Here is a 14,496-nt window from a genome sequence, read left to right as displayed (position 1 = left end):
TGAAGTCCACTCTCTCCACAGACTGCCCATTAATGACAAGTGGCAGCTCATCACCTCAACCCCTGTGAGTGTCCACCACCAGCTCTTTGGTCTTACCAATGTTATACTCCAAATTATTCTCATTAACTTGGCCGGAGCACTGACCTCTATATGCTGTTTCATTATCGTTAGTAATTAAACCTACTAATATTGTGTCATCTGCAAATTTTACTATGTTCACACATACTAAAATCTAAAGAAGAGACACATTATTCATGGATAACAACTAAAGGATTGGTAACAGTACACAGTCATAGGGGACACCAGTTGAGGCACAATTATATTAAATGCTGAGCCGTAGTCAATAAACTCCGGTGGCAAGCCCGGTTGAGAAAGGAGGCGCTAAAGCCCAATATCCGGGGGCAGTTAAATAACTGGACCAAGGCCTGGTGCACCTGACTAAAAGGAGGAAATGCCTTTCAAATAAATGCACTCCCAACCCAGGGAGATGGGTGAAGACCACAACGACACTGAGGGCAACTTCAAGTAGTGAGGGTAGTTCAGATGGTTCCCATCGAACTGGCCAACCATCTACCCCACGCTAGCCTTGCAAGCAGCTAGGGGAACATGTTATCCATGATTTAGTCAATAAATAGGTAGCAGGGACCTCAAGGTGCTCTCTACGATGGAATAAAGGCAAAGAGAAACAGCATTCTCTATGGACCCATTGGCCCAATGCATGAACCGGTACGGGTCTGGCTCAACACTTGACAGACGGTTACAAATCAGGTGCTCAAAAACATTCATAAAACAGAACTGTAGATCATAATATTTCAGAAATATAAGAGACAAAGGTCAAAATCACTACAGACTTTAATGACTAGCCTTGCAAAAAGTATACATCATCATTTCTGTGCAGTGATGATGTGGAGTAGCCTCAGAATAAGAGTGAGTTGATGAAAAATCGTTTTGGAACATTACAGGGATACAAACTCCATTTTCCATTTGACTTTATATTACAGTCTGAACCGAAGGCAATTCTTTGAAAATGAAATTCTTTGAGCTACAACGTTAACGCAATAAGTAGATCTTATCATGTGAAAGCAGGAAGGACAAGAACAAGAAGAGCAATGCAGACAATCACCCACATACTATTTCTCCACAACAGATTACATCTCTGTATAAAAACTGTGTAACTAATAACTGGACAATCCAGGGTGTCAGAGTGCACCAAGTGTTTTTGACTAGCAACTTCAGCAAAAAAGCACAACAGTTCAAATAAGTCATATCACTTTCTTCAAAATCAGTAGAACGGTAATCTATCTACAACCCTACATTCTGTTTTCTGTTGGTTTTGAGACATATAAAGAAACTACAATATAGTGATACTGTGTGTTTTGTAGTGTTTGGTTTCAGCTGTTTCAAATGGATTCATAGCTACCAGAGCTCCTTACAGGAAATGTTTTATGATCTCTTACTCATGAACCTCCAAAGGGTTGTGATCCACTGACCTCAGACCATTTATAAATACCAGAACTATTAAAAAATGTGCTTCATTAATGGAATACTAGCAGCACATTCTAACACAACGAATGCCAGCAGGCTGTCTTTGTTAATCTACACTATAAAAGCATGATGCACAACAGTGAGTACATCATCCACTGACATAATTTTTCTTTACGGCAATAAAATGTGGGATTAAATAATTACCTAGAATGTGCTTAAATTACCTTTGGCTACCTTTAGTTTATTCATTAAAGAAAAAAAGCAGGCCTCACTGTTAAAACAACTGCTTCACCACAAATCTTCACATTCATTTCCCTGTCATCACTGGACTGGATCCTGGATTATATCATATTAATTTGGCTGACATGATCTAAATCAACTTACATTTTTACTCATTTATACATCAGGGCGTGTTACTTAATCTCAGTAAAATACCCTGTTCAAGGACACCACAGGATAACAATGCCTGCCAGTTACGAGTCCAGATCCATAATCGCTACCCTTCAATGATGGCTGTTTATTCATATGGAACCTTCTAACCTGCCGATCACCTGGTCATAGTTGAAAGTGATCCGGACCCCCACACAGAGAGCAATGATAACCAAAGGGGCAGCTGCAGAGGTGGAGATGAGGCGGAGCAGGCACGCAGAAAGTCAAATTGAGCAAGAGAGAGAGAGGTTTACATTGGAATGTATAGTTAATCAAGAAGTGATGTCATGGAGAATTACAAGTTAAGAGTAGCAGAGGTGAGGGAGACCTTGGTTGCAGTCATCCCTCCTGAACGATCTTTAAATAAACTCCATTAATGATGCTTGAAGGGGGGGGGGGAACAGTGTGAGAGTCATTTTTCTGTTCTCCATTGGAATTATAATATTCATATAAAAATATACTCAGATTGAAAAGAAACATTACTCTGCATATGTTTCTTTGGAAACAGTGCACGTATTTTGGATATTTATTGAATATTTAGGCATCATTTTGATTATTTGATGACTGAAAGTGATAGACTGAAGTGGCATTTACTAGTGCACAAGCACCATGACACCTCACAAGTGAAACTGGGCACGTTCATCAGGTGGACACGAACAATTTCGCCTTTAACGATATGTAAAGATTTGGTGTAGACAGATGAATGTCACCAAGTGTGGTACAGCCATACAGAATGGGGATCCCCATTAATGGAGAGTTTCTAGTGTGAACCTGGGCACATTTGTTTGAGTTCTACATGAAAATTAGGACATAATTTCATAAGACAGCATCTGCAACCAGGTGCAAGGCATGCTTCACAAATGTACAGCTCGTACGGATTATAACTTTCACAGTAGACCCCTCTCTTCATCAATTTGTCAATGATTAACATTAAACAATGTTAATTGGCATAAAGAATTTACCTATGTAATGTTTGTTCAATAACACTGTCATTTTCCTGATAACTTTTTGAATTCAGTGCAGCTATAAGTGATAAGTTTCTTTTCATGCTCTGTATAATCGTGTTCACAATAAAAATAAAGTAGGTGCTATTGCAAAACCACTAACCTTGAGTTTCTCTGACATAACCAGAAGGTTAATTTTCCAGAGTACAACAATGCAGCAATATGAATTTCAGAGTCAAGACCGAGATAAGATGAAGACACGATTTCTTGCCAATGCCAGGTGCAATCAACACATGACTGAGCAATAAAGCACCAGTTTTACTGGAAGTGTGAACATTCCTAACATTGTACTACCAACATTCACTTCATCCACTATTTAAACAATGTACTCTGTCGCATTGCGCAAGTGTTTTAGCTTGATTTTTTAAGTTAAAGTTTCAGTCTAGTTTTGTGAAAGACTATAGGGAAGTAACCAGTTGAATGTGAAAACTGTAATTTGATTCTACAAGCATCATCAGACAAAGAACCAGAAGACTCTCATCTTGCAAAACAAGACAACACAAGTTTTAAAGTCAGTCTTGCAAATCTGCAGTCACACAGATAAAGAGAAAGTGGGACGAGGAGGCAAGGCAAAAAATGGCACACTCGCTCAAAACAAATAAGAACCAGAGAGAAAATATAAAGTTCAAACAGAGTACAACCCGCACTGCTGGAGTACAATAAATATTTTTCTGCTTTTAACTACTGCATTATATCACTTCTTACACTGTAACAGGAACATCCTTTTGTTAAAAAGCAAACTGTTTTCTAATTCCATTTTCTTTATAATAATGAGGTCACAAAACAAAAACCTTTACAAGCCATAACAATGGTGCACGTGTGCACATGTAAAGTATGTTTCCCAATGTCCTGTTATGCCTAAATGTATCATTAGGATAAATAAAGTAAACAGTCTTTATTTCAACTATAAGATCCTGAGATTGAATAGCTTCCATTTCATAGAAGGGCCATCTCTCATTTGGAACCTTTGTTTTCTGCCTGCATCCTCTCCATGGCAGGGTTGCCAAAACACCAACTTCAATTTATTAGTAATGAACACTACAGAGGAAAGTGTTCAATTAAGCATTATGTAGTTCTTTCACAGCCATTCCCAAACTTCAAGGACCATTTGCCTACAGCCTTTGGAGAGCTCTCTGACCTCAGATGGGATTTCTTCTTTTAACAATCACCTTGAAGATATTCCAGAATACAAAAACATATATTAAGGAATAAAAGTGGTATCACTGAATGTGAACATTAATAAAAATAAAATGTTATATTATACAATGCTAGCATCATTGAAACAATCGAGAAGAAGCCAGACACGAAATTAAAGACTTGTACACATGCTGTTATTCACTCACAACACCTGTTATTCCCAGGTTAACAGCTATTAAAATGAAATAAATGCAGTACATGCACAAAATGCCTACTAAACAATTATACATTTAAAACAATGCATTTCTGATTCAATCAAATAGAAGTGACTGAGTAGCTGCAGTGAGGTAATCAAATGCATAACCTTAATGCCTAAGGACAATCTAGTCCACCAAACCTTAAAGTGTTACATAAACAAATGCTTTTATGTTTAGATCATCTTGATGCTTATGGTAGCATTCGTGACCGCAGTAAGAAGCTCAGCAAAATTACTTTTTTGCAACAGCCACTTCAACTTCACTTTCTGTGACTTGAAGGTGCCATTTAAGTCCTAAAAATGTAATGTACATTACAGCAAAGATGTTAAAATGAAGGCACTAATGGTCACATAATGACACAAAGGAATCATTTCATTTAAGGTTTAATTAAAAACAACATCCTGATGGCTACAAACAGGGGTGTCAAAGGCACAAAAGTAGAGAAAAAAAATGTTTTTTAAAGTGTGATGAACTGTTGTAGAAGATATTGTAACTCACACCACACATCAACAACTGAAGTTCTATAATACAGATGCTTTAGCTTGCTGTCTGGGACCATGGTGATATAAGATGTTTTGGTGGCAGTTGGTCATGTCTTAACCACATTGAAATTTTACGAAGAAGGTTTTTCCCCTAAAAAAAGAATGTTTCATTTTTTCACTGAACTTTTATCAACTAGTTTATTGTAGCAAAAACTCAAATTGGAGTTCAACTGGGTGTGTTATGCACATGAACATTTTCAGTTCCTCACCAATAGAGGGTTCCTCTGCTGCTGAAATTTCAGCTCAGCACAAAAGTGCTTTTGACTTCACGAGTGCCTCAAACGGTAAAGGTGCTTGCCTGAGCATAACATGCCCTCAAAAAGTCTGTCATGTCACTAGCTGACTGTGACTGGGATCCCCAAATGGCGCACAAGTGGTGCACAATTGGTTGAGCCACTGAGGGTGGAGTTGGCTTAGTCAGCTAGGGCTCTCTCAGCTCTCAGCCACTCCTGTGGTCTGCAGCCTGCCAGGCAGTGGCAGGCTTGTGGCGCTATCAATGGAAGATGCTGCTCTCGTCCAGTTGGCACAGAACCTCCTGTATGGGACAGCTGGGCCTGTGACGAGTTAAACATTTCTTTGTCAGTCTCTCATATGAGTATGTGCCGGGTTTATAGCTGTGAGATAAGACTTGAAAAACATATTTAGCTATGCCAAATCTTGTGGGAATAACAAAAAATAGTTATTCAAATTTTTTTTAAACTCTTCTGCATACTGTACATAATGCACTTGGATGCAAGGGCTCTGCAGTCCTGGTTTTGCACATAAATGTCTTAAAATACTGTTTTTTGTTTCATCTGACACCTACTTAGATTTTATTTAGTCTATAATTCTGTGGTCAGAGAGGTGTTAAGACGACTCTTCTGACCACCAAACACTATCTTGAACAATACCTTCAGGCCCACTCAAAATCCATTTGAGTACCTCAATGTTTTAAATGCAAAACATTGGTGGGTGGGATTCATTTCTACACTCCTCTGATGTTTTGTTCTGAAACAAAAGTAAAATCCCCATAAGTGCAAAATGGTGAAGTCCCATCGATATAGCTACGTGCCTGTCTGAAGACTAAAATGTTTGGCATAGCCATAATTACCACTTGTAACACCTACATCTGATGTATTTAGTCATCTATCAACTGGCAAGCTACAGTACTCCTTAAACTCCAATCCGAAGGAGAACAAAAATGACTCACAACTAAAGAATAACCAGTGATTCCACAAAATAAAATCCTGAGAAAAACACTTTACTCCTCTTCAAAGGACTCTTAACATGCTTAGGGATCAAAAAACATTCCACAAGAGTATTTTCACTAAGGTATCATAATTTTTCCACATTAACATACATATTATCCACATTTCCGTATGTATATAGTGTATGCGATTATGGTTCAGATGGTGTAAATGAGGATGGCACTGCAAAAATGGTGATGAGAAAGCACTTGTGTGAGAGGAAAATATCTGCATTTCATTCTCTTTCCTCTCCCATCTTTCTGTGTCTACTCTACATGTGAGAAACCTAGTCTGGCTCAATGAGTAAACTCCCTTAACCTTTGATTGCTGACCTTTATTCCCAAAATAACCTTTGCCCCTAAATGATTCTGACTTATAGTGAAATGTATTGCATGAAAATCCAACTGACTTGTAACGTGACACTCTAATATATAAAGCAAATACTTCGAAATTCCTGTACACCATGTAGCGCTAAGCCTTAAGCCAAGCGCTGTCTTTCAGAAGCACACAGTGGTTTACTAGATGAAAAGATGATAATGCATGCCAACAGCACATGAAAATATAAGAACCTATTGTTCTTGCTCGCTCTACATCGGATAGCTTTTATTCATTTTTTGCTTTTGACAGTTGCCAATAATCTCAAGTTAACACCAACCATGGATACAATTAAAACTTCTACCCTCCTGTCATATGCATGTTACAAGCCCAATAAATGTGTGGTAGAGTCTTGTATTCATTGTGTGAAACCCACCATTTATTACTGCATTTGTTATTTATGACTAGTAGCCTGGTCTTTTTTTATATAGGTCTTTGTGAAATAAAATATAAAAGTTTAAGAAGATTCTTCTTATAAGAAGAATTTTAATAGCTAATTGACCTGAAGATTTTATCCAGTCATGTCTTGGAAGAAATGATGGGGTAGAAGTAGGGCTGGGCGATATGGCCAAAAACATTATCACGATATCGATAATTATCACAATAAATGTCAAATCATTATTTCTTTCAAGTTTAAAGGCAGATTTTTTCTCCTGAGTGAAAGATGAAGAAACCAGACAGTTAATTGGTAAATTAAACAACTCTTAATTTTAAGAACACAACAAACACTTGCCAAACAGCAGAAACAATAAACAAATCTGTTAGCTGCCCGGTCTGTATTTTGTGTGCAGTATTTTGTGCGCGTGCGCATATCGTGCGCAAAGCATAAACATATATCGAACATTTTTCGAACTTTTGTTAAAATTATATCGAGGAAAATTATATCGCGATAATTATCGTTATCGAATTACCGCCCAGCTCTAGGTAGGAGATATGTAGAATGTTCCAGACTCCCACAACTCTCTTGTTGCACCCTATTCTTAGCTCTTGCACACAGGTTTAATAGATTCCACTTATGTCCTGTGGCTTGTGTTGCACTGGAGAATCAAAAGAAATCCTTAGGTTAAACTTTCTCAATACCTTTTGAGGATTTTGAGTACTTCAAACACATCTCATCACAGTCTTTTGTATTAAACACTTATATTCAACACTAAAAAGATTTAATCTTTTTAACCTGGGAATGTACCTGGTTGCTCTTCTCTAGACTGATTCCAGAGCATAACCCCAGCTGGAATATTCGGTGCTTATCTGTACTCTGTTTCCTATCCATTTACCACTTCTTAATCCAAATACATAATAATGGCTTACACTTAGTGTATATTGCGCTTTTCTGGACTCTCCGCTCAAAGCACTTTACATGTAAGGGGACTCCCCTCCACCACCACCCATGTGCAGCATCCACCTGGATCATGCAACGGCAGCCATAGTGCGCCAGAACGCTCAGCACACATCAGCTATCAGTGGGGAGGAGAGCAGAGTAATGAAGCCAATTCATAGATGGTAATGGGAACTTCCCTCCACCACCACCAATGTGCAGCATCCACCTGGATGATGCGACAGCAGCCATAGTGCGCCAGAACGCTCACCACACATCAGATATCAGTGGGGAGGAGAGCAGAGTAATGAAGCCAATTCATAGATGGGGATTATTAGGAGGCCATGAGTGGCAAGGGCCAATGGGAAATTTGGCCAGGACGCCAGGGTTACACCCCTGCTCTTTTCGAGAAGCACCCTGGATTTTTAATGACCACAGAGTCAGGACCTCGGTTTTACGTCTCATCCGAAGGACAGCGCCTGTTTACAGTATAGTGTCCCCGTCACTACACTGGGGCATTAGGACCCACTAACACCTCTTCCAGCAGCAACCTTAGTTTTACCCAGGAGGTCTCACATCCAAGTACTGACAAGGCTCATACCTGCTTAGCTTCAGTGGGCTGCCAGTTGTGAGCTTCAGAGTGATATGGCTGCTGGCATGGCTATAAATACATGTGATTAACTCAGAGGCATACAGACTGCAATTTAAGATATTCATTTTTATTAGGAACTTTACGAAAAACCTTCTGAAAATCTAAATATGCCATATCATGTTTTACCTGAAGAAGGCTCCACGGCTGAAACGTTGTGTTTTCTTTCTTCTTTTTTTCAGCATGGAATAAACCTATTACTTGTTCCTTTGCAACCTACGCATGCTAATGCAGCTACCCACCTGAAATATCATGTTTTATTTGTATCCATTACTGTTTCTGCTAGTTAAACTTTTATAAGTTAGTTAAGCAAGACCTATCTTTCCAAGATCCATGCTAACTCAATGTAATCCAGAACATTGAAACTGAATTATAGTTTGGTTCTGTTTTTAAACTTTGTGTAGATACATTGGTTTATAATTACCTGCTATGGTTGTGTCCACCATTTATAGATGGAGGCTACATCATTATATTTTAAGTCAAATGGTATGACCTGTCTTTAAAGACCACTGGAAATCTTATGCTAACAGCCTATGAAGAACATTTTGTTCCTTTAACTAAAATTGATAGAATACCATCAGTTTTAGACTGAATATTTCTTTATCTTAATGCTTTTATATGCTGTAAACTCTTACACTTTTTCTATGCTAATACTATTTAATACAAAACTGTCTTTTCTCAGCCAGAAGCATATTGTTAATTTCTTACTTGAAAACCTGAGAAAAATATTCAATTAATACACTAATTTCCCTTTCATCACCTAAATGTTTCTTATTTCTATCTCTGAGACACTTACTGTTACTTAAGCTACTGTAAAAAAGCTTTATTACTTAGTTATATTAGTCACCAATAGCATATTTATATTTTCTCTCGACCTTTCTACTATGATTTTTTTACCTGTGCTTGCAGTTCACTCTACCTTTTTTAATCAGTTATGTTTTGTTTCTCCATAGATTTTTTCCCCTTGATGTATTAAACACTTTGGGCCAGTGCTTTCTAGCCCTGGATTCCTTTACACTTGGTATCCACTCTGTGCTTAAAGCAGAATATCTTTAAACTGCTGCCATTGTTTCTCTACTGATTCTGTACCCATACCCTTCTATTCTAATTCTCTTAAGGTCTGTCTCATTCTATCATTGTTCTCTTTTTTTAGAATCGAAACATTTTGCTTTGTTTTGGACCCTGTACCTGTTCAGTTTCAAAAAAGAACGTCAAAGCATCCCATATTACAATCACAATTTCTTAATTGCTTCCACACCTCTTTTTATCCTCATTTCATCCTGATTATTCAAAAGTGTTGGTACAACACAAAATATCTCCCTAGTTGGTGCTTTAAAGAACTGTTTGCTAGCCAGGTCTTCCATTTTGGTTTGAACTACAGTATTAACATTTATGGTGGTTTTTACCAAACAATGTGGAGGAAAATAAAATCTCTAATGAATTCTGCTTCTTCCTTTACTAATACATCCTTGATTTCACGGCATACTGTAAGACTGAATTATAATTCATACCTGAATTAGGTGATCATTCCTCTCAGTTATGTATGGTGTTGTGCCCTAATGCTTTAATTTGCAATGCTTTGTTCCATTTTCCTCTTGTCAGAATACAGCACACCTACTAATGTTATATTCTTCAGCATCATTTTCTGTTAACCAAGTTACAGTGACTTCAGCTACATTGTATTTGCATGCTAATACAGTAAACCTCAGAACACTTGCTGATACACAATATAGTATGTTTTTAGGGCATCAATTACCTTTACAAAAACAGTTTTAGATGTACAGTAAATAAAAAACATTATTCAATATTTTGCAAACAAACCTAACAAAACTGCTTAGTGTTTGAATTCTATCCACATACTTTACATATTACTAGTGGATTTACACTGAAAAGGAGTACAGTGTTTCCTAATGCAACATAATTCCTTTTATGAAGCACAGAGTAATCTATGTAATATGGCTTGCAAATTATGTCGGATTTCTGCAGATATAAAGGAGCTACAGAATGCATCGTATTTGGGGTTTAAAATAATTAGAGTGTTTGCAGACATGAAAGGAAGGAGACTGACCTATTAAGAAACCGTATGTTGTGCTACAGTGATGCAATGCTTTTGAATTACCTCATCGTCAGGAAAGTACCTTCTGCAGATCTCTCAAGCACTTAAGTTCTCAAAGTAAGCCTGAAATACTTCATTGCAAATGACAGATACATTGCTGCTAAAGTGCTCTAATGACTCAATACCCTGAATGATAAGCAAACAGAAAGCAGCATGAGACTTTTTCCACCACTGTCCTCAACTTTAAAATGAAAAGCATACTTCTTTCCAATGATGATTAATACATTAATTTGTGCAGAGCCTCGCTGTGCCCATCTTTGTTTCATTTTTATTGTTGTTACTACCAAATTGCACCCAAAACTACTGAGAGAATAGAACTACTACTGAGAGAATGCATATTGTCATTCTTGGGTTATAAATTCATTGTAAAAGCCCATGTGAAACTCTTCAAGTTTTCTTCAAGCATGTTTCTGATCTGAGTCACAAAAAGACTAAAAACTGATTAATCTGATCAACACAACTGCTTTGTTCACAAAATATTTTGGATTAGTATAACATATTCTGGATTAACATGTATAATTGAAGGAACATTTTAGATTACATTTTGATATTTGTGCCATCCATGGGTATATGTCAGGAACGGATATGCATGTTTTTGAGAGAACAGGCCCTCTGATGCATTGCAAATAATTTTTTAGATGTATGAATGGAAGGTACAGTATACTTTGTGCACAATGTGTGTTGCATATTGATGTTTGATCTGCAACCAAGATAAAGTAGTATGCTGGACTCCATTATTCTCAATCAAGAAAACACCCCCAGTACCAAATAAGCAGGAACAGAAGCGAAATTAGATGTTATGTTAGATGATTTGCTCAAGATAAAAACCCCTGGCTTCTTGCCCTGACTGTAACACAGTCTTCTAGAACAGAGGTACTGTATCAACTGTCACTTTGAGGTCTCCATTAAAAGTAGGTTGCAGATATAGCACTCTAGATCGGTAATTTACTTTATAATGAGCTTTAATTTGATTTCTATACAGTGATGCATGAACTACTACTTAGCTATTAATATTTTTGAAATGCAGATAGCACTGTTACTGTCCCCCTTCAAAAAGAGAATGGAAAACCCTGGCTGTAGTACAAGAGCTAAGCCACTTAGTACATGGCTTACTGTTAAAGGAATGTTCCAATAAGGAAATAATTTAAATTGATAAAGCATTTGTTTCCTAAGGACTTCATATTAAAGGAAGCCGTATCTATTTTACAGGTACAGTATGAAAAACAGTAAATCTGAGCTTCCTAATAATAAAAATAACAAAATGAGAATTAGAACAGCACACTTTAACCTCATCACAAAAAAACAAGTTGGTGTCAGAATATATTTACGTTTGGAAGAGTAGGAACGCATCTAAGTACAACGACAATAACAAAAATTAAAGTAACAACTGGTCCTTGCACAATTTGAAGCCATCTAGATTCCTGTGTAAGATAAGACTAAAATAATTATGTACTAAATGACTCAAGATGGAAAATGGAAGATGGAAACAAGATGCAAGATGGAAGCATTCCTCAAGGAACAGGTTTGTTTCTGTAAACATTATTTTCACATTGCCTAGGTTTAACAGAGCACTGGAAAATATCGCCACCATCACACTGCGTTACTCTAAATGCAATTTCCAACCAGACTAAGGTTCTGCTAAAGCATGTATAACAAACACAATATAAGCGCCTCTTCACACATTTAATTCATCTTCGAAGAAAACCAAAGAAGTTGGAATATGGTGTTCAAAAGTACTGCGGGACCCTTTCACTTTCTGCCTCCTGGGGTAAAACACATACTGGAGAATGATTCTCTCTTCCTGTTAATAGTAAATTTGCCATTCCGTGATTAACAGCAGAGGAAATGAAAACAGCACAAAAGAGATGTAAGTCCTTAGCTGCATCCGTTAAAGCAAACCGCTATTCCATGGTGATTCAAGGTTAAGTCTTTAATTTGAGGGTTCTCCGTTGGTACCCAAAAAAGTACAATTATATTACAGTGTTGTAGACTTTTATAACTCAAACGGAACACAAATCCATCTCTAACCCTGAAATTAAATAATACGCACATTTGTTGGTGCTGTGCCATTAATCACACAACGTTTTTAACCTAAATACGATACACTACAGCTAAGTTTCACTGCTATCATCTGTGACACTATACAGTACATCTTAATCAGAATATTAAGCAAGAAATCATTACAGGCTACCTATTAAAACAAAGAACCATACACGACATTATCATAAAAAAGACGACCCCAACAGCAATCTTGATGCACAGCACCAATACTAAGCAAACAAAATGCTTGCTCAGGTAACATATCGAAACGACGAATACCAGCAATTAACATTTTTCCAACTATTATAACACAGAAATCATCAAGAACTACAGCAGTCTAAATGCAGTTGTGACTGGAGTTTTTTAAAGTTTGTTTCCTGAAAGACGAATATGAAGGAAAGGATAATCTGTTCAAAGTCTTCACTGGTAAAGATGTTTTTAACATATTGATTTATTAAAATATTTTGCAGCAGTAAAAAAATATATGACTGGACGTATGACTCGCCCGCTCTCCCAACAAACACACACGAAAGCTAAGTCCTCCAAAATAAAAAACGAAAGCAAGTGTGTTTTTTTCCTGCGCATTTTGCTTTTATATATAGCCTTGCAAAGCTAAGAAAAGACTCTGAATTGAATGGGCTATCAGTGGGAAAGGTATGATATTGTAGGGCTTTGTCTTGTCTCTGCACTCACCTGGTTACCTGCGTAGCTTCATTTTCCACTCCAATTAGCAAACTACTGACAGAACAGCAATATGAAAAATTCCGTTCCGACACTTGTTTGTCCGTCGTTGTACGGCACTTAAAATCCGGAAATTGCGATAGCTGCACACAGATCTTACAGTTGTCAAGCTCTGAATTTACATGGGAAATCAATTAAATCCACCGATGCAAAAACTCAACATTTTAGGTCAAACCGGCGATTTCTTAAAGAGAAGGAAACTTCAACTTAAAACAAACCGAGAAACGTCCTAAATGCGATGCAACATCTCTATGCTCCAGCAGTGATCAAAGTTTCTTTTCTTCTTTTTCGCTGCTGGGACCGACTGTAAACTCATCCACAAGACCGAAGCTAACACTGTAATGCCTCCAGCACTGTCTCTGATGTCAGCAGAACCTGAGCTCCAGGAAATAGTGACGAAGGCAGGGCTCGGGGCAGCTCTGGTCTTCAGGCGCAGAAGCTGCTGCCCTCCGCTGGATTGAAGACCGCTGTACAACACTTGGGTGAAGGTTTCCTGGATCTTCCGTCAACCACCTATTAAAATAGCCATGCTGAAAAAAATATGATAAGAAAAAGCAGATCTGTGGGCCAGCACACAATTACATACCGAAGCATTTATCAACATTAGGTGCGTGTACAGTTGTTCACATTATATGCATAATGCAGTATAGGGACAATTTGGAGGCCATGGTAAAGGACGAGGTGGGGGTAATTTGGCCCGGACACCGGGATAACTTCCTACTCTTATAGAGAAATGCCTGAAGACCTTTAATGACCACTGAGAGTCAGGAACTCAGTTTAACGTCTCACCTGAAAGACGGTAAACACAATGTAAAGACACTTATTAAGCAGAAAGTCTACAGCAGGTAGCAGGAAACCAGAGCACCCAGAGTGCACAGAAGTGGGCACAGGGAGAACCTGCAAACTTCACAGAAACTGCAGCATAGAATCAAAACCAAGAACCAATGCAAGGAAGCAGTGCTAACCACCATGACGCTTTGGTGCATACTGTACGGCCAAAAGTAAAAGAAGACCCTGCTTTTGTTTTACAGTAGCCTTTTAGAAGTAGTTAATTAAAATTAAGTACCAATGTATCTGTATTTTGTGTACACCAATAGCTATCTTTGATTTCTCTTTTGACATAATGCCAAACTATTTGGGTAGGTCTTAAAGTATTACCTTGACTAAAACAATACCAAAA

The 14,496-nt window shown here is 37.7% G+C and overlaps 1 protein-coding gene across 5 annotated transcripts in view; it reads right to left on the bottom strand.

The window, feature by feature from the left end:
* Nucleotides 1-13,679, bottom strand: part of map3k22 (mitogen-activated protein kinase kinase kinase 22) — a 71,975-nt gene extending 58,296 nt beyond the window's left edge. For all 5 annotated transcript variants that reach the window (XM_088642978.1, XM_088642982.1, XM_088642979.1 and 2 more), the window contains exon 1: nt 13,269-13,679. The gene's annotated coding sequence lies outside the window, so the exon portion shown is untranslated. The remainder of the gene's footprint in view (nt 1-13,268) is intronic.
* Between the last annotated feature and the right edge of the window lie 817 nt (nt 13,680-14,496).

This window comes from Lepisosteus platostomus, chromosome 8, assembly GCF_059453375.1.
Source record: "Lepisosteus platostomus isolate fLepPlt1 chromosome 8, fLepPlt1.hap1, whole genome shotgun sequence".
Taxonomy (NCBI): Eukaryota; Metazoa; Chordata; class Actinopteri; order Semionotiformes; family Lepisosteidae; genus Lepisosteus; species Lepisosteus platostomus.
Note: the sequence above shows the minus strand (reverse complement) of the source record. Positions and strands in the feature narration are given on the sequence as shown.